At 46.3% G+C, this 23538-nt stretch overlaps 1 long non-coding RNA gene across 1 annotated transcript in view; it reads left to right on the top strand.

The window, feature by feature from the left end:
• The first annotated feature begins 12350 nt into the window (after positions 1-12350).
• The window catches only part of LOC119275344, a 19011-nt gene continuing 7823 nt past the window's right edge, over positions 12351-23538 (top strand). The window contains exons 1-2 of the long non-coding RNA XR_005135660.1: positions 12351-12665; positions 13905-14006. This is a non-coding gene — a long non-coding RNA (uncharacterized LOC119275344). The remainder of the gene's footprint in view (positions 12666-13904; positions 14007-23538) is intronic.

Genomic DNA, 23538 nt, shown 5'->3' with positions numbered 1-23538 from the left:
TCAAGGTATGTGCTCATTTGAAAGTACCATTTAGCATTTTTGATCTATCCTCATAGATCTTGATGCTCAATGTTCAAGTAGCTTAATCCAGGTTTTCCATTGAAAAACACTTTTCAAATAACCCTATATGCTTTCCAGAAATTCTACATCATTTCTGATCAACAATATGTCAACAACATATCCTCATCAGAAATTCTATAGTGCTCCCACTCACTTCTTTGGAAATACAAGTTTCTCATAAACTTTGTATAAACCCAAAATCTTTGATCATCTTATCAAAGTGTATATTCCAACTCCGAGATGCTTACTCCAGTCCATGGAAGGATTGCTGGAGCTAGCATACCTTTTAGCATCCTTAGGATCGACAAAACCTTTCTGATTGTATCACATACAACCTTTCCTTAAGAAAACTGGAAAGGAAACTCGTTTTGACATCCATCTGCCAAATTTCATAAATGTAGCTAATGCAAACATGATTCCGACGAACTTAAGCATCGCTACGGATGAGAAAATCTCATCGTAGTCAACTCCTTGAACTTGTGAAAAACTCTTCGCCACAAGTCGAGCTTCATAGACGGTGACATTACCGTCCATGTCCGTCTTCTTCTTAAAGATCCATTTATCTCAATGGCTTGCCGATCATTGGGCAAGTCCACCAAAGTCCATGCTTTGTACTGATACATGGATCCTATCTCGGATTTCATGGCTTCTAACCATTTGTCGAAATTTGGGCCCACCATCGCTTCTCCATAGCTCGTAGGTTCATTGTTGTCTAGCAACATGACCTTCAAGACAGGATCACCGTACCACTCCGAAGCAGTACGCGTCCTTGTCGTCTTGCGAGGTTCGGTAGTGACTTGATCCGAAGCATCACGATCACTATCATCAGCTTCCACTTCAATTGGTGTAGGTGCCACATGAACAACTTCCTGTGCCCTGCTACACACTGGTTGAATTGATGGTTCAATAACCTCATTAAGTCTCCACCATCCTCCCACTCAATTCTTTCGAGAGAAACTTTTCCTCGAGCAAGGACCCATTCCCAGAAACAATTCCTATTGCTTTCGGATCTGAATTAGGAGGTATACCCAACTGTTTTTGGGTGTCCTATGAAGATGCATTTTATCCGCTTTGGGTTCGAGCTTATCAACCTGAAACTTTTTCACATAAGCGCCGCAGCCCCAAACCTTTACGAAACGACAACTTAGGTTTCTCCAAACCATAGTTCAAACGGTGTCGTCTGAACGGAATTACGTGGTGCCCTATTAAAGTGAGTGCGGTTGTCTCTAATGCCTAACCCATGAACGATACTGGTAATTCGATAAGAGACATCATGGTACGTACCATATCCAATAGGGTGCAACTATGATGTTCGGATACACCATCACACTATGGTGTTCCAGGTGGTATTAATTGTGAAACAACTTCCACAATGTCTTAATTGTGTGCCAAAGCTCGTAACTCAGATACTCATCTCTATGATCATATCATAGACATTTTATCCTCTTGTCATAATGATCTTCAACTTCACTATGAAATTACTTGAACCATTCAATAATTCAGACTTGTGTTTCATCAAGTAAATATACTCAACATCTACTCGAATCATCTGTGAAGTAAGAACATAACAATATTCACTGCATGCCTCAGCACTCATTGGACTGCACACATCAAAATGTGTTACTTCCAACAAGTTGCTATTGAAAATGAGGCTTTTCAGTCATCTTGCCCATGTGGTATGATTTGCATATCTCAAGTGATTCAAAATCAAGTGAGTCCAAACGATCCATCTGCATGGAGTTTCTTCATGCGTGTACACCAATAGACATGGTTCGCATATCTCAAACTTTTCAAAAACGAGTGAGTCCAAAGATCCATCAACATGGAGCTTCTTCATGCGTTTTACACCAATATGACTTACATGGCAGTGCCACAAGTAAGTGGTACTATCATTACTATCTTATATCTTTTGGCATGAAAATGTGTATCACTACGATCGAGATTCAGTAAACCATTCCTTTAGGTGCAAGACCATTGAAGGTATTATTCAAATACATAGAGTAAATATTATTCTCCTTAAATGAATAACCGTATTGCGATAGACATAATCCAATCATGTCTATGCTCAACACAAACACCAAATGAAAATTATTCAGGTTTAATACTAATCTTGATGGTAGAGGGAGCGTGCGATGTTTGATCACATCAAACTTGGAAACACTTCCAACACATATCGTCAGCTCACCTTTAGCTAGTCTCTGTTTATTCCGTAGCTCTTTTATTTCGAGTTACTAACACTTAGCAACCGAACCGGTATCTTAATACCCTGGTGCTACTAGGAGTACTAGTAAAGTACACATTAACATAATGTATATCCAATATACTTCTATCGACCTTGCCAGCCTTCTTATCTACCAAGTATCTAGGGTAATCCTGCTTCGGTGGCTGTTCCCCTTATTAGAGAAGCACTTAGTCTCGGGTTTAGGTTCAACCTTGGGTTTCTTCACTGGAGCAGCAGCTGATTTGCCGTTTCATGAAGTATCCCTTCTTGCCCTTTTCCTTTTGAAACTAGTGGTTTCACCAACCATCAACAATTGATGCTCCTTCTTGATTTCTACTTTCACGGTGTCAAACATCGTGAATACCTCAAGGATCATCATATCTATCCCTGATATGTTATAGTTCATCACGAAGCTCTAGCAGCTTTGTGGCAATGACTTTGGAGAAACATCACTATCTCATCTGGAAGATCAACTCCCACTCGATTCAAGTGATTGTTGTACTCAGACAATCTGAGCACAAGCTCAACGATTGAGCTTTTCTCCCTTACTTTGCAGGCTAAGAAAATCGTCGGAGGTCTTATACCTCTTGACGTGGCCACGAGCCTGAAATCCCAATTTCAGCCCTCGAAACATCTCATATGTTCCGCGATCTTTCGAAACGTCTTTCGTGCCTCAACTCTAAACCGTTTAACTGAACTATCACGTAGTTATCAAAACGTGTATGTCCGATGTTTGCAACATCCACAGACGACGTTTGGGGTTCAGCACACTGAGTGGTGCATTAAGGACATAAGCTTTCTACTGTCCGCATAATCGCTACTGTCAACTTTCAACTATATTTTCTCTAGGAACATATCTAAACAGTGGAGCTAAAGCGCGAGCTTACGACATAATTTGCAAAGATCTTTTGACTATGTTCAGGATAATTAAGTTCATCTCATGAACTCCCACTCAGATAGACATCCCTCTAGTCATCTAAGTGATTACATGATCCCAGTCAACTAGGTCGTGTCCGATCATCATGTGAGACGGACTAGTCATCATCGGTGAACATCTTCATGTTGATCGTATCCTCCATACGACTCATGCTCGACCTTTCAGTCTCTTGTGTTCCGAGGCCATGTCTGTACATGCTAGACTCGTCAAGTTAACCTAAGTGTTTTGCGTGTGTAAATCTGGCTTACACCCATTGTATGTGAACGTAAGAATCTATCACACCCGATCATCACGTGGTGCTTCGAAACGACGAACTTTCGCAACGGTGCATAGTTAGGGGGAACACTTTCTTGAAATTTTTAATGAGGGATCATCTTATTTACTGCCGTCGTTCTAAGCAAATAAGATGTATAAACATGATAAACATCACATGCAATCAAATAGTGACATGATATGGCCAATATCATATTGCTCCTTTTGATCTCCATCTTTGGGGCTCCATGATCATCATTGTCACCGGCATGACGCCATGATCTCCATCATCGTGTCTCCATGAAGTTGTCTCGCCAACTTATTACTTCTACTACTATGGCTACCGGTTAGCAATAAAGTAAAGTAATTACATGGCGTTGTTCAATGACACGCAGGTCATACAATAAATAAAGACAACTCCTATGGCTCCTGCCGGTTGTCATACTCATCGACATGCAAGTCGTGATTCCTATTACAAGAACATGATCAATATCATACATCACATATCATTCATCGCATTCTTCTTGGCCATATCACATCACATAGAATACCCTGCAAAAACAAGTTAGACGTCCTCTAATTGTTGTTTGCATGTTTTACGTGGCTGCTATGGGTTTCTAGCAAGAACGTTTCTTACCTATGCAAAAACCACAACGTGATATGTCAATTGCTATTTACCCTTCATAAGGACCCTTTTCATCGAATCTGATCCGACTAAAGTGGGAGAGACTGGCACCCGCTAGCCACCTTATGCAACAAGTGCATGTCAGTCGGTGGAACCTGTCTCACGTAAGTGTACGTGTAAGGTCGGTCTGGGCCGCTTCATCCCACAATGCCGCCGAATCAAGATTGGACTAGTAATGGTAAGCATATTGAACAAAATCAACGCCCACAACTACTTTGCGTTCTACTCGTGCAAAGAATCTACGCAATAGACCTAGCTCATGATGCCACTGTTGGGGAACGTAGCAGAAATTCAAAATTTTCCTACGAGTCACCAAGATCTATCTATGGAGAAACTAGCAACGAGAGAGAGGGGAGTGCATCTACATACCCTTGTAGATCTCTAAGCGGAAGCGTTCAAGAGAACGGGGTTGAAGGAGTCGTACTCATCGTGATCCAAATCACCGGAGATCCTAGTGCCGAACGGACGGCACCTCCGCGTTCAACACACGTACAGCCCGGGGATGTCTCCTCCTTCTTGATCCAGCAAGGGGAGAGGAGAAGTTGAGGGAGAGCTCCGACAGCACGACGGCGTGGTGGTGGAGCTTGCAGTTCTCCAGCAGGGCTTCGCCAAGCACTACGGAGGAGGAGGAGGTGTTGGGGAGGCAGAGGGCTGCGCCAGGGGCAAGGGTGAAGCTCCCATGCGCCTCCCCACTATATATAGGGGTGGAGGGGGCTGGTTTCTTGCCCTCCAAGTCCATTGGGGCATTGGCAAAGGTGGGAGGAAAGAAATCCCATCATTTCCTTCCCCACCGATTGTTATCCCCCCTTTTTAGGGATCTTGATCTTATCCCTTCAGGGTATGATCTTATTCCTTCTAAGGGGGGATCTTGGTGCACCTTGACCAAGGGTGTGCGGCCTTGCCCCCACTACCCACGTTCATGTGGGTCCCCCCATGCTGGTGGGCCCCACTCCGAAACCTTCTAGAACCTTCCCGGTACAATACCGAAAAATCCCGAACATTTTCCGGTGGCCAAAATAGGACTTCCCATATATAAATCTTTACCTACGGACCATTCCGGAACTCCTCGTGACGTCCGGGATCTCATCCGGGACTCCGAACAACATTCGATAACTGCACACCAATTTCCATAACAACTCTAGCGTCACTGAACCTTAAGTGTGTAGACCCTACGGGTTCGGGAATCATGCAGACATGACCGAGACAGCTCTCTGGCCAATAACCAACAGCGGGATCTGGATACCCATGTTGGCTCCCACATGTTCCACGATGACCTCATCGGATGAACCACGATGTCAAGGATTCAAGCAATCCCGTATACAATTCCCTTTGTCTAACGGTATTGTACTTGCCCGAGATTCGATCGTCGGTATCCCGATACCTTGTTCAATCTCGTTACCGGCAAGTCTCTTTACTCGTTCCGTAACACATCATCCCGTGATCAACCCCTTGGTCACATTGTGCATATTATGATGATGTCCTACTGAGTGGGCCCAGAGATACCTCTCCGTTTACACGGAGTGACAAATCCCAGTCTCGATTCGTGCCAACCCAACAGACACTTTCGAAGATACCTGTAGTGCACCTTTATAGCCACCTAGTTACGTTGTGACGTTTGGTACACCCAAAGCATTCCTACGGTATCCGGGAGTTGCACAATCTCATGGTCTAAGGAAAAGATACTTGACATTAGAAAAGCTTTAGCATACGAACTACGATCTTTGTGCTAGGCTTAGGATTGGGTCTTGTCCATCACATCATTCTCTCTAATGATGCGATCCCGTTATCAACGACATCTAATGTCCATGGTCAGGAAACCGTAACCATCTATTGATCAACGAGCTAGTCAACTAGAGGCTTACTAGGGACATGGTGTTGTCTATGTACCCACACATGTATCTGAGTTTCCTATCAATACAATTATAGCGTGGATAATAAACGATTATCATGAACAATGAAATATAATAATAACTAATTTATTATTGCCTCTAGGGCATATTTCAAACAGCATGGACCCAAACCTGAGACTGAGTGCTTTTATTGCAAGGGAAACGGTCACTGGAAGCGGAACTGCCCCAAGTACTTAGCGGACAAGAAGGCCGACAACACCAAAGGTATATGTGATATACATGTTATTGATGTGTACCTTACCAATACTCGTATTAGCTCCTGGGTATATGATACCAGTGCGGTTTCTCATATTTGTAACGCAAAACAGGAGCTACGGAAGAAGCGGAGATTGGCGAAGGACGAGGTGACGCTGCGCGTCGGGAATGGTTCCAAGGTCGATGTGATCGCCGTCGGCACCCTACCTCTACATTTACCTACGGGATTAGTTTTAAACCTCAATAATTGTTATTTAGTGCCAGCTTTGAGCATGAACATTGTATCTGGATCTTGTTTAATGCGAGATGGCTACTCATTTAAATCCGAGAATACTGGTTGTTCTATTTATATGAGAGATATGTTTTATGGTCATGCCCCGTTGGTCAATGGTTTATTCTTATTGAATCTTGAACGTGATGTTACACATATTCATAGTGTGAATACCAAAATATGTAAGGTTGATAATGATAGTCCCACATACTTGTGGCACTGCCGCCTTGGTCACATTGGTGTCAAAGGCATGAAGAAGCTCCATGTAGAAGGACTTTTGGAGTCTCTTGATTATGAATCATTTGACACATGCAAACCATGCCTCATGGGCAAGATGACCAAAACTCCGTTCTCCGAAATAATGGAGCGAGCAACCAACTTGTTGGAAATCATACATACTAATGTGTGCGGGCCAATGAGCGTTGAGGCTCGCGGTGGCTATCGTTATGTGCTCACCCTCACTGGTGACTTAGGTAGATATGGGTATGTCTACTTAATGAAACACAAGTCTGAGACCTTTGAAAAGTTTAAGGAATTTCAGAGTGAGGTAAAGAATCACGTGATAGAAAAATAAAGTTCTTACTATCAGATCATGGGGGGGGGGTATTTGAGTCACGAATTTGGTACACACTTAAGGAAATGTGGAATTGTTTCACAACTCACGCCGCCTGGAACACCTTAGCGTAATGGTGTGTCCGAACGTCGTAATCGCACTCTACTGGATATGGTGCAATCTATGATGTCGCTTACCGATTTACCGCTATCATTTTGGGGATACGCTTTAGAGACATCCACATTCACTTTAAATAGGGCACCGTCTAAATCCGTTGAGACGACACCGTATGAAATGGTTTGGGAAGAAACCTAAGCTGTCGTTTCTAAAAGTTTGGGGATGCGATGCTTATGTCAAGAAACTTCAACCTGAAAAGCTCGAACCCAAGTCGGAAAAATGCGTCTTCATAGGATACCCTAAGGAAACCATTGGGTATACCTTCTACCTCAGATCCGAAGGCAAGATCTTTGTTGCCAAGAACGGTCCTTTTTGGAGAAAGAGCTTTTCTCGAAAGAAGTAAGTGGGAGGAAAGTAGAGCTTGATGAAGTACTGCCTCTTGAACCGGAAAGTAGCGCAGCTCAAGAAAATGTTTCTGGGGTGCCTGCACCGACTAGAGAGGAAGTTAATGATGATGATCAAGGTACTTCGGATCAAGTTGCTACTGAACTTCGTAGGTACACAAGGACACGTTCCACACCAGAATGGTATGGCAACCCTGTCCTGGAAATCATGTTGTTAGACAACGGTGAACTTTCGAACTATGAAGAAGCGATGGCAGGCCCAGATTCCAACAAGTGGCTTGAAGCCATGCAATCCAAGATAGTATCCATGTATGAAAACAAAGTATGGACTTTGACAGACTTGCCCGATGATCGGCGAGCGATAGAACATAAATGGATCTTTAAGAAGAAGACGGACGCGGATGGTAATGTTACCATCTATAAGGCTCGGCTTGTCGCTAAGGGTTATTGACAATTTCAAGGGGTTGACTACGATGAGACCTTCTCACCCGTAGCGAAGCTGAAGTCCGTCCGAATCATGTTAGCAATTGTCGCATTCTATGATTATGAGATATGGAAAATGGACGTCAAAACGACATTCCTTAACGGCTTCCTTAAGGAAGAATTGTATATGATGCAGCCGGAAGGTTTTGTCGATCCTAAGAATGCTAACAAGGTATGCAAGCTCCAACGCTCCATCTATGGGCTGGTGCAAGCATCTCGGAGTTGGAACATTCGCTTTGATGAAATGATCAAAGCGTTTGGGTTTATCCAGACTTATGGAGAAGCCTGCGTTTACAAGAAAGTGAGTGGGAGCTCTGTAGCATTTCTCATATTATATGTGGATGACATACTATTGATGGGAAATGATATAGAACTTTTGGAAAGCATTAAGGCCTACTTGAATAAGTGTTTTTCAATGAAGGACCTTGGAGAAGCTGCTTACATATTAGGCATCAAGATCTATAGAGATAGATCGAGACGCCTCATAGGTCTTTCACAAAGCACATACCTTGATAAGATATTAAAGAAGTTCAATATGGATCAGTCCAAGAAGGGGTTCTTGCCTGTGTTGCAAGGTGTGAAATTGAGCTCGGCTCAAAGCCCGACCACGGAGAAGATAGAGAAAAGATGAGTGTCATCCCCTATGTCTCAGCCATAGGGTCTATTATGTATGCCATGTTGTGTACTAGACCTGATGTAAACCTTGCTGTGAGTTTGGTAGAGAGGTACCAAAGTAATCCCGGCATGGAACACTAGACAGCGGTCAAGAATATCCTGAAGTACCTGAAAAGGACTAAGGATATGTTTCTCATTTATGGAGGTGACGAAGAGCTCGTCGTAAAGGGTTACGTCGATGCTAGCTTCGACACAGATCGGGATGATTCCAAGTCACAAACCGGATACGTGTATATTTTAAATGGTGGAGCAGTAAGCTGGCGCAGTTGCAAGCAAAGCGTCGTGGCGGGATCTACATGTGAAGCGGAGTACATGGCAGCCTCGGAGACAACACATGAAGCAATCTGGATGAAGGAGTTCATTACCGACCTAGGAGTTATTCCCAATGCGGCCCGATGACTCTCTTCTGTGACAACACTAGAGCTATTGCCCTTGCCAAGGAGCCCAAGTTTCACAAGAAGACCAGGCACATCAAGCGTCGCTTCAACTCCATTCGTGAAAATGTTCAAGATGGAGACATAGATATTTGTAAAGTGCATACGGATCTGAATATCGCAGATCCGTTGACTAAACCTCTTCCACGAGCAAAATATGATCAACACCAGAACTCTATGGGTGTTCGATTCATCACAATATAACTAGATTATTGACTCTAGTGCAAGTGAGAGACTGTTGGAAATATGCCCTAGAGGCAATAATAAAATGGTTATTATTATATTTCCTTGTTCATGATAATTGTCTATTGTTCATGCTATAATTGTGTTGACCGAAAACCGTAATACATGTGTGAATACATAGACCACAACATGTCCCTAGTGAGCCTCTAGTTGACTAGCTCGTTGATCAAAAAATGGTCATGGTTTCCTGACTATGGACATTGGATGTCATTGATAATGGGATCACATCATTAGGAGAATGATGTGCTGGACAAGACCCAATCCTAAGCATAGCACAAGATCGTGTAGTTCGTTTGCTAAAGCTTTTCTAAATGTCAAGTATCATTTCCTTAGACCATGAAATTGTGTAACTCCTGGATACCGTAGGAATGCTTTGGGTGTACCAAGCGTCACAACGTAACTGGGTGGCTATAAAGGTGCACTACAGGTATCTCCGAAAGTGTTTGTTGGGTTGGCACGAATCGAGACTCGGATTTGTCACTCCGTATGACAGAGAGGTATCTCTAGGCCCACTCGGTAATGCATCATCATAATGAGCTCAATGTGACTAAGTAGTTAGTCACGGGATCATGCATTACGGAACGAGTAAAGTGACTTGCTGGTAACGAGATTGAACGAGGTATTAGGATACCGATGATCGAATCTCGGGCAAGTAACTTACCGATTGACAAAGGGAATTGTATACGGGATTGCTTGAATCCCCGACATCGTGGTTCATCCGATGAGATCATCGTGGAGCATGTGGGAGCCAACATGGGTATCCAGATCCCACTATTGTTATTGGCCGGAGAGATGTCTCGGTCATGTCTGCATGAATCCCGAACACGTAGGGTCTACACACTTAAGGTTCGATGACGCTAGGGTTATAGGGAAAGTTTATATGTGGTTACCGAATGTTGTTCGGAGTCCTGGATGAGATCTCGGACGTCACGAGGAGTTCCGGAATGGTCCGGAGGTGAAGATTTATATATGAGAAGTCATCATACGGTCACCGAAAGTATTCGGGGGTTTGCCGGTATTGTACCGGGACCACCGAAGGGGTTCCGGGGATCCATCGGGAGGGTCCACCTGCCCCGAAGGGCTCAATGGGGTATGTGGAAGGGAACCAGCCCCTAAATGGGCTGGGCGCCATCCCCCCTAGGGCCAATGCGCCTAGGGTTGGGGGGGGGGCTAAAGGGGGCGTCCCCTTGGCTTGGGGGGCAAGCCCCCTCCCCTTGCCCCCCCCTCTAGATCTCATCTAGAGGGGTCGGCCCCCTTCCCCCTTCACCCTATAAATAGAGGGGAGGAGGGAGGGCAGCCGCACCACATCCAAGGCGCAGCCCTCCCCCTCTCCAACACCCCTCCTCCTTCGTTAGAGCTTGGCGAAGCCCTGCTGAAGAACTGCTGCTCCACCACCACCACGCCGTCGTGCTGCTGCCGGAGTTGTCTTCCCCAACCTCTCCCTCCTCCTTGCTGGATCAAGGCGCGGGAGACGTCACCGGGCTGCACATGTGTTGAACGCGGAGGCGCCGTTGTTCGACGCTTAGATCGAAATCAACCGCGATCTGAATCACTACGAGTACGACTCCCTCATCCGCGTGCTTGTAACGCTTCCGTGTCGCGGTCTTCAAGGGTATGGAGATGCACTCCCCTCTCTCTAGTTGCTAGTCTCTCCATAGATTGATCTTGGTGATGCGTAATTTTTTTTTAATTTCTGCAATGATCCCAACAGTTTATACTTTACTTTGGGACATCTGGAACACTCATAATGGTTGTATTTTTAAGAGAACGAAAGCTCCAACAACTTAAAAGTTATCTTCAAAGCCATCATTTGGATCCATACTAGCGTCACTTCACAGGAAGGAGTGGGCCCATACGGTCTTTGGGTGCAATTGATGGGAGACGATTTTTTGAAATTTGTTCAACGATTTAGTTGACGAGCTACTCATATGATTTGTGATGCGGGAGGCTTTTCACTTGAGGTAGAGGCCGAGGTTGTTACACTTGAATTGGGTGAGCAGGTTTCACGATAAATGAGTGAAACCAATTGTAACCCTTCTGCTTTTTCTTCTCAAAGTATGCATATTGGACAGAAGGCAACCAAACCGACATAAAGGCAAATAGGAAACCTTAACAAGTGTGACAAATACGACGAGAATGTACCATACAAACACGATACCACCATAAAGTTTCTGATTTCATTCATTCATCTATAAACGAGTGCAGTCCTATCCTGAAGTCCTCCTCGTCTTCCTCGAGGTAGTAGGTGAACAGCTTGATCTTCTCGACCATGTGCGCGGGCGGCGGGTGGAGCTTGGCGACCCTGGCCAAGCGCTTCATGTGCTCCTTGTCCGGGTCGTACGTGTGGAGCTTGCCCGCCCGGCGGTACTCCTCCACCACGTCCGCTTCCTCCATGGCCATGTACAGCTTGCAATCCTCGAACCCCGCCCTCATGAATGCGAGCATACCCTGCAGCACGGCCGCCTTCTCCGCCTCTGTCCCGGGCATCGCGTTGACGATCTCTTCCGCGCGACGGGCGCGGGCGGCCGCGGTCGGCTTCACGGCGGGGGTGCTGGCTCCCCGTTTTCTCATGCCTCCACGATCTTCCTCGGTTCGCTGTTGTTTGGTTTGTTCTCGATATCCCGGGCTGCGTAGGAATTGGATTTGATTGCGGCGTACGGCCGTGATTTGGCTGCTTTTATAGATGTATACTACTGTATAAGTTTGTACCTAATCCATACGCAAAAAAAAAGTTTGTACCTAATCGCTGTTTGGTGCGCGCGCGCTATCTAACGCGCTGAAACGGCCGCACCAGAGCCGTCCATCTCGCACGATTTGCACAGACGCCGCGGGGTGGTGGACCGACCAGGTGGGCGACACCACGTGACGGTGGGTTTTGTCGCTTCCCTTCGAAATTTGGGGAGATGTGGCCAGATTTTTTCCTCCAGCTTCTCGTTCCCGTTCCCCACTGCACCCGGCGACGAGCAAAACCAAAATCCCCCACGAATCCCTGGTTTGCAGGCGAGCGTGGCCGGCGAGAGAGCGGCGACGAGTCAATTGATGGAGAAAGGCGGCGCCCACGAAGGATCCCGCCGGCAGTTCGACGGGTGAGGGCGGCGCGCGCGTGCCGGAGAAGTAGGAGAAGGAAGAAGCGACGGGGAAGGAGAAGAAGGAAGCGACGAAGCGGTTCTACGCGAGGCGGCGGACGACCGGAGACGGCGGGATCCTGCTGATTTGAGCCCCAAGGTCATTTAACCCACTCCCCTTCGTCTGCACATCTCGTTGTTGCTGCGGTTTCGTCGCCAACGCCCTCGTCCTCATCAACTACCGCAGGAGCGTATCAAAATGGACCGATAGGGTCAGGGGTAGCTGTATTTTTCACGAGCCCTTTCACGAGAGGCTCTCGGGGAGGAGGGCGAGGGGAGGTGCTCCAGAGCTTTTTTCACGCCATTGGGGATGCGGCTTCCTCTGCCAAAACGTAGGCAACAACATTGTTATAGAGGTTTTTTCTGTAGGCAGTTAGACATAGATAAATAAGCAATAAGCGCTGTGTTTTTTGCAGGCAATCAGAGAAATAGAGAATAGATGCAGGCATCAGAAATAGAGAAATAGGCAATATTGTGTATTTTTGCAGGCAATCAGATAGAGAGAAGCAGAGATAAGTAGGCAACGCCACACCTACACGGTTTGTTTGCACGATTCCTTTGCATCTTTCCTGCATACAATGTCAAGAGAGATTCAGAGATACAGCCACACCGCTTTTCCATGCACCACCACAAAACTGAATGAGATGAATTTTTGTTTCATCTCTATTTTTATACAACTAGCTTCATCCCTGTTTAAATTAGCTTTGCTTTCCATGCACCACCACAACACAGAGATGAAGCATATAGGCAATTCACATTTCAACACAATCTAAAGGTGTCTGGTTTGTTTGTTTTTTGACAGACTGCATAGTACTTGGTACTTATTTTGATCAATACAATGATATAATCTCCATTCTCCTGGAGTACATTAGGTAGTAGTTTTTAGGTTGATCAACAACAGAGGTGCATAATCATCTGGTAGGCTCTACATCGGTAGGCAACAGAGGTGTACATTCAGTGATGCAGTAATATATTTGCCAACCAAAATCCTAGCTCGCGTTGCAGTATAGGCAATTCTGTGTATTTGTTTTCGGCAAATCAGATAGAGACAGATAAGTAGGCATTTTTCTGTGTGTGTACTGGATGTAGAAATTGTGCATGAACTATACTTTTTTGACATAACCATTTCATTGCTGCTTGCTTTTTCTCGCTCGTATCATCCCAGCTTGCTTTTCTTTCCTGCCTCTCATCATCATCATCATCATATACGAACTGACAGCGATGAGAATTAGTGAATTCCTGATGCAAGGTCTGCCTCCAGTAGGCCAGGTCAGCCCCCAGTAGTCGGCAAGGGGGTTTTACAACACCTGTTTTCTAATGCATTTTTTTTTAAATGCAGGCAAATCAAAGGTGAGAAACTAAGGAGGGAAGGCATCTTTTTTCCGTATCCTGGACTGGCAATTTTAAGATGGAGGACTACCCAAATCAACACGACGGTGAGGTATAGTCCACACACATGTAACGCCCCAGATATACTTTCCATATTTGTATCCAATTCTTGCCGTCTCCGGCGCTAAGTTATATTTATTTTTCGGGTTTGGGTCTTTGTCTACGTGTGTTGTTTTTCCTTTTCGTGCATCTCTTATCATGTCATCACGTGCATTGCATTTGCATACATGTTCATCTCATGCATTCGAGCATTTTCCCCGTTGTCCGTTTTGCATTCCGGCGCTTCGTTCTTCTCCGGTGGCCTTTTCTAGCTTTCTTTCGTGTGTGGGGATTAAACATTTTTGGATTGTACCGAGACTTGCCATGCGGCCTTGGTTTACTACCGGTAGATCGTCTGTCAAGTTTCGTATCATTTGGACTTCGTTTGATACTCCAACGGTTAACCGAGGGACCGAAAAGGCCTCGTGTGTGTTGCAGCCCAACACCCCTCCAAATTTGGCCCAAAACTCACCAAACTCTGCTCCATGTTCTAGAGCGTTCGATCACGATCGCGTGGGCGAAAACCGCACCTCATTTGGACTCTCCTAGCTCCCTCTATGCCTATATATACACCCCTCCTTTCGGATCTCGTTTTCCTCCCCGTCCTCCTCCTTAAAAAAAACAGATCAACCCCCGCCATCGACGAACGTGTCCGGATCCGACTGGACGACGTCCGCCCGCCGCCGCCATCCAACCCGCCGCCGCCACGTGTCCCCACGGGACCAGTTCGCCGCCGCCACCGACGCGGGCCCGAGGCCCAACGCCGGCCCCCGAGGCCCGATCCGCCGCCGCCCTTCGTCCCGCGCCCCGCCGCCGTCCTCTTCCCGGCCGGCCGCCGGCGCCGCCGCGCCCCGCCACCGCTCGCCGCTCCGGTGAGTTATATTTCAGCATGTCTCAGTTTTCACTAAGTCTGAAAACTGATTGTGTTTTAGCTATGTTCGTGTGCCCGTTAATATATTTTGTGATCCCTTTTGGCCCCAGGTCACTTTGGGTGTTTTGTTAAGCTTGTTGAGTAGCTCCATGCCTTGTTCTTACTTGTCATGCTCAGGTCATGTATCATGTTGTTTTGCTGCTCCGAAGAGAGCATCGTGGTCTGAAATTTCAGGCTAGTGTTAATTTCACTAAGTCTGGAATCTGTTTTACATATTCATTTTTGCTATGCTTGTTTGAACCTCTTAATGGATGAATTTGCCTATGGCTCAGTGCTAGTGTTTTGTTAACCATCTTGTGTACATCCCTGCCATGCCTTTTGTTGTCATGTTTGGTGGCTGTAGCATGTTCATTTCGTTGCATTTAGGAGCCTACTTGCTGTATATCGCAGATCGGTTCGTTTCGTAAAACGCTCGCCATTTCCAAACCGTAGCTCCGATTCCTATGATCTTTATATCGTTTTCAGATGATTTCTTCCCCTCTATCCAGTGGCCCACTTGGTCATCCAAGTTGAGGCCAGGTTCATGCATTTTCCGTAACGTCTTGCATTTTGCATCCCGCATCGCATCCCGCATAGCATACCCTCTTTGCATATTATTTGTTGCCCTTGCACGTGGTTGATTGTATCCTTGTTGCTTGTTTGTGTTGTTGGGTAGAGCCGGGAGACGAGTTCGCTAACGAGGAGCCCGTTGAGTGTGCTTTTGAGGATCCAGTCAACTCTGACAGCTTTGCAGGCAAGATGATCATACCTTCGAAATCACTACTATCTTTGCTATGCTAGTTTGCTCGCTCTTGCTATGCCAATGCTACGATGCCTACCTTTTGCTTGTCAGCCTCTCAATTGCCATGCTGAACCTCTAACCCACCATTGTCCTAGCAAACCGTTGATTGGCTATGTTACCGCTTTGCTCAGCCCTTCTTATAGCGTTGTTAGTTGCAGGTGAAGATTGGTGCCGTTCCTTGTTGGAACATTTATTTACTTGTTGGGATATCATTATATTGCTATGTTATCTTAATGCATCTATATACTTGGTAAAGGATGGAAGGCTCGGCCTCTCGCCTAGTGTTTTGTTCCACTCTTGCCGCCCTAGTTTCCATCATATCGGTGTTATGTTTCCGGATTGTTGCGTCCCTTACACGGTTGGGCTATAATGGGAACCCCTTAATAGTTCGCCTTGATTAAAGCTTTTCCAGCAATGCCCAACATTGGTTTTACCATTTGCCACCTAGCCTGTTTTTTCCTTGGGTTTTCGGAGCCCGAGGGTCATCTTATTTTAACCCCCCCGGGCCAGTGCTCCTCTGAGTGTTGGTCCGAACCAGGCAGCCTGCGGGGCCACCTCGGGAAAACTCGAGGGTTGGTTTTACTCGTAGCTTGACCTATCCGAGCGTGCCCTGAGAAAGAGATATGTGCAGCTTCTATCGGGATTTGTCGGCACATTCGGGCGGTGTTGCTGGACTTGTTTTGACCTGTCGAATCATCTTGTTGCACCGGGATACCGAGTCTGATCGGTGTGTCTTGGGTGGAGGTCTATTCCTTCGTTGACCGTGAGAGCTTGTTATGGACTAAGTTGGGACCCCCTGCAGGGATTGATCTTTCGAAAGCCGTGCCCGCGGTTATGGGCGGATGGGAATTTGTTAATGTCCGGTTGTAGATTACTTGAACTAAACTTAATTAAAATGAATCAACCGTGTGTGTTACCGTGATGGTCCCTTCTCGGCGGAGTCCGGGAAGTGGACACAGTGTTGGAGTTATGCTTGCGCAGGATGTTCCTTTAGCTTCTCGCTCGTGCTTCGCCTTCTCTTCTCGCTCTCTTTTGCGTATAAGTTAGCCACCACATATGCTAGTCGCTTGCTGCAGCTCCACATATATTTGCCTTATCCATTCCTATGAGCTTAAATAGTTTTGATCGCGAGGGTGCGAGATTGCTGAGTCCCTGTGGCTCACAGATACTATAACTCCAGATGCAGGTCCAGGTGATTTCGCTCCAGGTGACAAGTACGAGCTCAAGTGGGAGTTCGACGAGGACTCTCAGCGTTATTATGTTTTCTTTCCCGATGATCAGTAGTGGTGCCTAGTTGGGGATCGATTCAGGGCCTTGTCGCATGTTGGGTTTTTTTCTATTTTGACGCCGTAGTCGGGCCATGAGTGTTTGTTTGATGGATGTTTATTTATGTACTCTGATGTGACGTGGCGAGTGTAAGCCAACTATGCTATCTCCCCCTTTTATTATATATTACATGGGATGTTGTAATGATTGCCTGACTTGCGACATTGCTTTCAATGCGGTTATGTCTCTAAGTCGTGCCTCGACACGTGGGAGCTATAGCCGCATCGAGGGCGTTACAAGTTGGTAATCAGAGCCTTCCCCGACCTTAGGAGCCCCCATTGCTTGATCGTTTTTAGCAGCCGAGTTGTGTCTAGAAAAATGTTTTGAGTCCTTAGGAATTATATATCGGAGAGCTTAGGAATTCTTTTTACTTCCCAGCCTCCTCATCGCTCTGGTAAGGCATCCTGACGTAGAGTTTTGACTCTTCTCTTCTTAAATTTCACAAAAAAAAATTTAGGATCACGCGAGTATTTTGGATTTGTTCCGATGGTTTTGTGACGAGAACATTGTTCTTGGTGCCTCCTGTCTTTAGGGGTTGTGGCAGTGTCCCGGGGAGTTGAGCTCCGAGGTGTTGTCGTCACAATTTTATCGTTGCAATTCTGGTATACTTGAGATATGTGCGCAACATCGGAAATCTTCTTTATGCAGTTCGTTGGTGAGATAACCTCGACGCCACCCAGTACTGGGGCGGGAGTTCGGGAGTATCGCCATAACTTGTATAACGGATGCTTTTCGAAGGTTGAGGTAGATGGTTTTCGAAGGTTTCTTGGTTATGTGTTGAAGGATGGATACAGCTGGATGTAGGATTTGCTAGCTTGAGTGAGATATTATGCTTCCCCTGTATCCCCAACACCTGATTGCATAACCGGGGAATTTTGGGAGTTTCATAGGTGGGAATTCAAGTAGCCTTAGGATATCTTTTCCACAGGTGTATGATATGAAATTGGGGTTCGACGTCTAGTGGTTCGCCTATTCACGGTCGATTTTACAATGGTCTCGTTGTGTCTTAAAGAGTCCTTGGCTATGCTGACTCGGGGACGCTTCGTATGTCATGTGCACTGCCTTGTACATGATGGTGCTGTACGATCGAGCCCGTGTAGGTCCCACCACGAAAACTTCGGACGAAATTTCTATCATATGTGTGTTCCGGCTTATTCCGCAAGCCAACACTTGGTTTTATTTCGAGTTGTGGCATTCGTTTTGCTTCGACGTCATATGTTGATTCCATCCCTCATTGATGTACCCCTTCTTTCTTCGTGGCTTCGCAATTTAGGAATGTGTGACCACTTCAAGAGAAGTGCATTCGTTTATTTTGTTCGGATGTGAAGACTTTATGTTGCAATTTTCATTCCGTTGGATTCAACTTCTATATTGTTGTCTATCAATGTGCTAATGGTGGTCAACCTCTTCAGGATGGCTCCTCCAACACGCACGACTCCGAATCCTGATCCGCCTCCACCTCCGCCTCCTCCGGAAGCATGGCAAGCTGTGATGGCCGCTACTAATGCAAATACACAGTTGATCATGCAAATCCTCCAAGAGCGGAATCAAGGCAGTCAAGGGAATCAAGGCAACAATCAGCACCACTTTGCTACACTGAACCAGTTCCTCGCAAATGGTCCAAAGACGTTCAGCAGTTGTGTTGAGGCTACCGATGCTGACGATTGGCTAGTGGATCTGGGCAAGCATTTTGAATGCAGCAACGTCAGGCCTGAAGATTTCGTCAAGTTCGCTTCTTTCCAGCTCAAAGATCAGGTTGCAGAGTGGTTCCAGCAGTACAAGGATTCCAGAGGTGGACGTCTGATCACTTGGGACGATTTCCGTCAAGATTTTCGCGCTCATCACATCCCTCAAAGTGTGGTTGAGAGTAAGCGTCAGGAATTTCGCAATCTGAAGCAAGGCTCTTTGTCTGTCTACGACTACAACAAGTTGTTCCAGAAGCTCGCCCGTTTTGCCAAGCAGGATGTTCCTGATGAGAAGAGCATGATCTATCAGTTCAGGGGTGGTCTTCGTGAGGAAATTCAGCTCGCTCTTGTCCTCTTTGAGCCGTTGAGATACGATGAGTTCTACAACATGGCACTAAAACAAGAGGCTGCTCAGTTGAGGTGTGATGCTTCCAGGAAGCGTGCCAGAGATGTTACTCCGTCTTCCTCTACTCAAGTGGCCAAGCAGCAGAAGTATTGGCTTCCTTCTCCTCCATTCCGTCAGCCGTTTCAGCAGAAGATCAAAGGTGGCAGTGGTTTCTCCCACCCACCCAACCCAGGTTTTCAGAACAGGTCTTCGTCTCAACCTCCAAGACCGAGTGCTCCGTATCACCGTTCGCTTTCAGAGGTCACGTGCAACAAGTGCCAACAGAAGGGTCACTATGCCAACAAGTGTACCAACCAGAGGCGTCTTCCTCCTCCTCCTCCTGTCAGATCGGCAAGTACAGTTGTGGTCAAGCACAATCCCAAGCACGTCAAGGTCAATATGCTGAATGCAGCTCAGGCTGAGGATTCTTCAGATGTCATCATGGGTAACCTTCCTATTAATGATATTCCTGTAAAAGTTCTTTTTGACACGGGTGCATCGCATTGTTTCATGTCAAAGCCATTTTTTACCAAGCATGAGTTCGTTTCTTCTCATTTGGGTAAACATATGGATATCGTTTCTCCTGGCAAACGTTTGAGTGCAAGTCTGGAGGTGCCAGATGTCGCTATCACGATGGGCGATTTCAAGTTTCTTGCTTCTCCTATGGTTCTTGGTAACTCGAATATCGATCTTATTCTCGGGATGGACTGGCTCTCTAAGCATAAAGCTCAGCTTGATTGTGCAGCCAGGCAGATTCAACTGACTCATTCGTCTGAGGATGTCATTGTCTTTGCCGCTCGGGATAATATCATCCGGTTGTTTTCTCTCAATGAGAAGGGTGAATTGGATGCTATTTCGCAGATTCCGGTTGTTTGTGAGTATCAAGACGTCTTTCCAGAAGAACTCCCAGGGATGCCTCCAAACCGGCCGGTGAAATTTGTTATTGAACTTGAGCCCGGTACGGAACCTGTGTGCAAACGTCCCTACAAGCTCGGACCTGAAGAGTTGAAGGAGCTGAAGAAGCAACTCGATGAGCAAGAAAGATTGGGTCTCATTCGGCCTAGTTCTTCTCCGTGGGGTTGTGGTGTTCTTTTTGTGAAGAAGAAGGATGGATCGAGTCGACTTTGTGTTGATTACCGTCCAGTGAACAAGAAGACCATCAAGAACAAATACCCACTTCCCAACATCAATGAGCTGTTCGAACAACTCAAAGGTGCTCAAGTATTCTCCAAGCTTGATCTCCGTATGGGTTATCATCAGATTCGTATTCGTGAGCAAGATATTCCCAAGACGGCGTTCAGAACAAGCTTTGGTTCATATGAATACACCGTCATGTCTTTTGGCCTCGCCAATGCTCCTCCGACGTTCTCTCGCATGATGAACTTCATCTTCAGCCCCTACACCAATGACTTCGTTTTGGTCTATCTCGACGACATTCTGGTTTTCTCGAAGAACAAGGAAGATCATGCCAAGCACTTGCGTTTGGTTCTTGACAAGCTCAGGGAACATCAGTTCTACGCCAAGTTCTCCAAGTATGGATTTTGGCTCGATGAGGTTCTTTATCTTGGTCATATTATCTCTGCCAAGGGCATTTCCGTGAATCCTGAGAAGGTGTCTGCAATTGTGAATTGAGAACCTCCTCAGAACGTAAAGCAACTCCACAGTTTCCTCGGTCTCGCAAGCTATTGCAGAAGATTCGTTGAAAACTTTTCTAAGATCGCCAAGCCTCTCTCAAATCTTCTTCAGAAGCACGTCAAGTACGTTTGGTCTCCGGAGTGTGATATTGCTTTCAACACTTTGAAAGAGAAATTGATCACTGCTCCAGTTCTGACTCCGCCTGATGAAACCAAGCCGTACGAGGTCTTTTGTGATGCCTCTCTCCAAGGTCTCGGTGCTGTACTAATGCAAGAGAAGAAAGTTGTCGCTTATACCTCTCGCCAGTTGAAGCCTAATGAGAAGAACTACCCCACTCATGATCTCGAGTTGGCGGCAGTTGTGCACGCTTTGTTGACTTGGAGACATCTTTTATTGGGAAGGAAAGTGGATATTTTCACTGATCACAAGAGTCTCAAGTACATCTTCACTCAGCCTAATCTCAACCTCAGGCAGACTCGATGGGTCGAAATGATTCAAGAGTACAATCCGAGTATCGAGTATACTCCAGGCAAGGCCAATGTGATTGCTGACGCTTTGAGCAGAAAAGCATATTGCAACAGTCTGATTCTCAAGCCTTATCAACCCGAGCTTTGTGAAGCTTTCCGCAAACTTAATCTGCAAATTGTTCCTCAAGGTTTCCTCGCCAACCTTCAAGTTTCTCCTACCTTGGAAGACCAGATTCACCAAGCCCAGCTTCTTGATGATATGGTGAAGAAGGTGAAAATTGGTATTGCAAAGAGTCAGTCCAAGTACAAGTGCTACCGACTTGATGACAAGGACACTCTCTTCTTCGAGGATCGAATTGTTGTGCCCAAAGGTGAACTTCGTAAGGTGATCATGAACGAGGCTCACAACTCTCTCCTCTTCATCCACCCTGGTAGTACGAAGATGTATCAGGATCTCAAGCAAGCTTATTGGTGGACTCGAATGAAGCGCGAGATCGCTCAATTCGTGAACGAGTGTGATGTCTGCAGAAGAGTGAAGGCAGAATACCAAAGGGCAGCAGGTCTCCTCCAACCTCTTGCCATTCCAGAATGGAAGTTTGACCACATTGAAATGGACTTCGTGACTGGGTTTCCAAAGTCCAAGCGTGGCAATGATGCTATATTCGTCGTCATCGACAAGCTCACCAAAGTGGCTCACTTTCTGCCTATCAAAGAGTCAATCACTGCAGCTCAATTGGCGGAACTCTATACCTCTTGTATTGTCTCTCTGCACGGTATTCCTCAAGTGATATCTTCAGACCGTGGCAGCATCTTTACCTCCAAGTTTTGGGATTCTTTTCAGAAGGCCATGGGCACCAACATCCGCTTCAGCATAGCTTTCCATCCTCAAACAAGCGGTCAAGTCGAGCGTGTCAACCAGATTCTCGAAGACATGCTCAGGGCTTGTGTGATTTCTTTCGGCATGAAGTGGGAGGACTGTCTTCCTTATGCTGAATTCTCATACAACAACAGCTTTCAAGCAAGTTCGGGCAAGGCCCCATTTGAAATTCTGTATGGCAGGAAGTGCCGTACCCCTCTCAACCGGTCTGAAACCGGTGAACGTCGGCTGCTGGGCAATGACCTAATCACAGAGGCAGAAGAAATGTGCAAAGTCATTCGTGATAACCTCAAAGCAGCCCAATCCCGCCAGAAGAGCTACTATGATAGTAAGCACCGTGAATTGACTTTTGAGATCGGAGATCATGTTTACCTCCGTGTCTCTCCTATGAAAGGTACTCGTCGCTTCGGTATCAAAGGGAAGCTTGCCCCCAGATATGTCGGGCCTTTCAAGATTGTCAGCAAGAGAGGCGACCTCGCCTATCAACTTGAGCTTCCTTCAAACTTTGCAAATGTTCATGATGTGTTCCACGTCTCTCAGCTTCGAAAGTGTTTCAAGACTCCTGGCCGCACCGTCAACTTCGAGGACATTGAGCTCCAAGAAGATCTCTCTTATCGTGAGCATCCAGTTGCTATTCTTGAAGAGACTGAATGCAAGACTCGCAACAAGTCAATCAAATTTCTCAAAGTCAAGTGGTCTCACCATTCCGACCGTGAAGCTACCTGGGAACGCGAGGATCACCTCCGTTCTGAGTACCCGGAGTTCTTTCAGTCCTAGATCTCGGGACGAGATCTTTTCGTAGTGGTGGAGTGTTGTAACGCCCCAGATATACTTTCCATATTTGTATCCAACTCTTGCCGTCTCCGGCGCTAAGTTATATTTATTTCTCGGGTTCGGGTCTTTGTCTCCGTGTGTTGTTTTTTTTCGTGCATCTCTTATCATGTCATCACGTGCATTGCATTTGCATACATGTTCATCTCATGCATTCGAGCATTTTCCCCGTTGTCCGTTTTGCATTCTGGCGCTTCGTTCTCCTCCGGTGGCCTTTTCTAGCTTTCTTTCGTGTGTGGGGATTAAACATTTCCGGATTGTACCGAGACTTGCCATGCGGCCTTGGTTTTCTACCGGTAGACCGCCTGTCAAGTTTCGTATCATTTGGACTTCGTTTGATACTCCAACGGTTAACCGAGGGACCGAAAAGGCCTCGTGTGTGTTGCAGCCCAACACCCCTCCAAATTTGGCCCAAAACCCATCAAACTCTGCTCCATGTCCTAGAGCGTTCGATCACGATCGCGTGGGCGAAAATCGCACCTCATTTGGACTCTCCTAGCTCCCTCTATGCCTATATATACACCCCTCCTTTCGGATCTCGTCTTCCTCCCCGTCCTCCTCCTTAAAAAAAACAGATCAACCCCCGCCACCGACGGACGTGTCCGGATCCGACCGGACGACGTCCGC

This window comes from Triticum dicoccoides, chromosome 3B (assembly GCF_002162155.2).
Source record: "Triticum dicoccoides isolate Atlit2015 ecotype Zavitan chromosome 3B, WEW_v2.0, whole genome shotgun sequence".
NCBI lineage: Eukaryota > Viridiplantae > Streptophyta > Magnoliopsida > Poales > Poaceae > Triticum > Triticum dicoccoides.
Note: the sequence above shows the minus strand (reverse complement) of the source record. Positions and strands in the feature narration are given on the sequence as shown.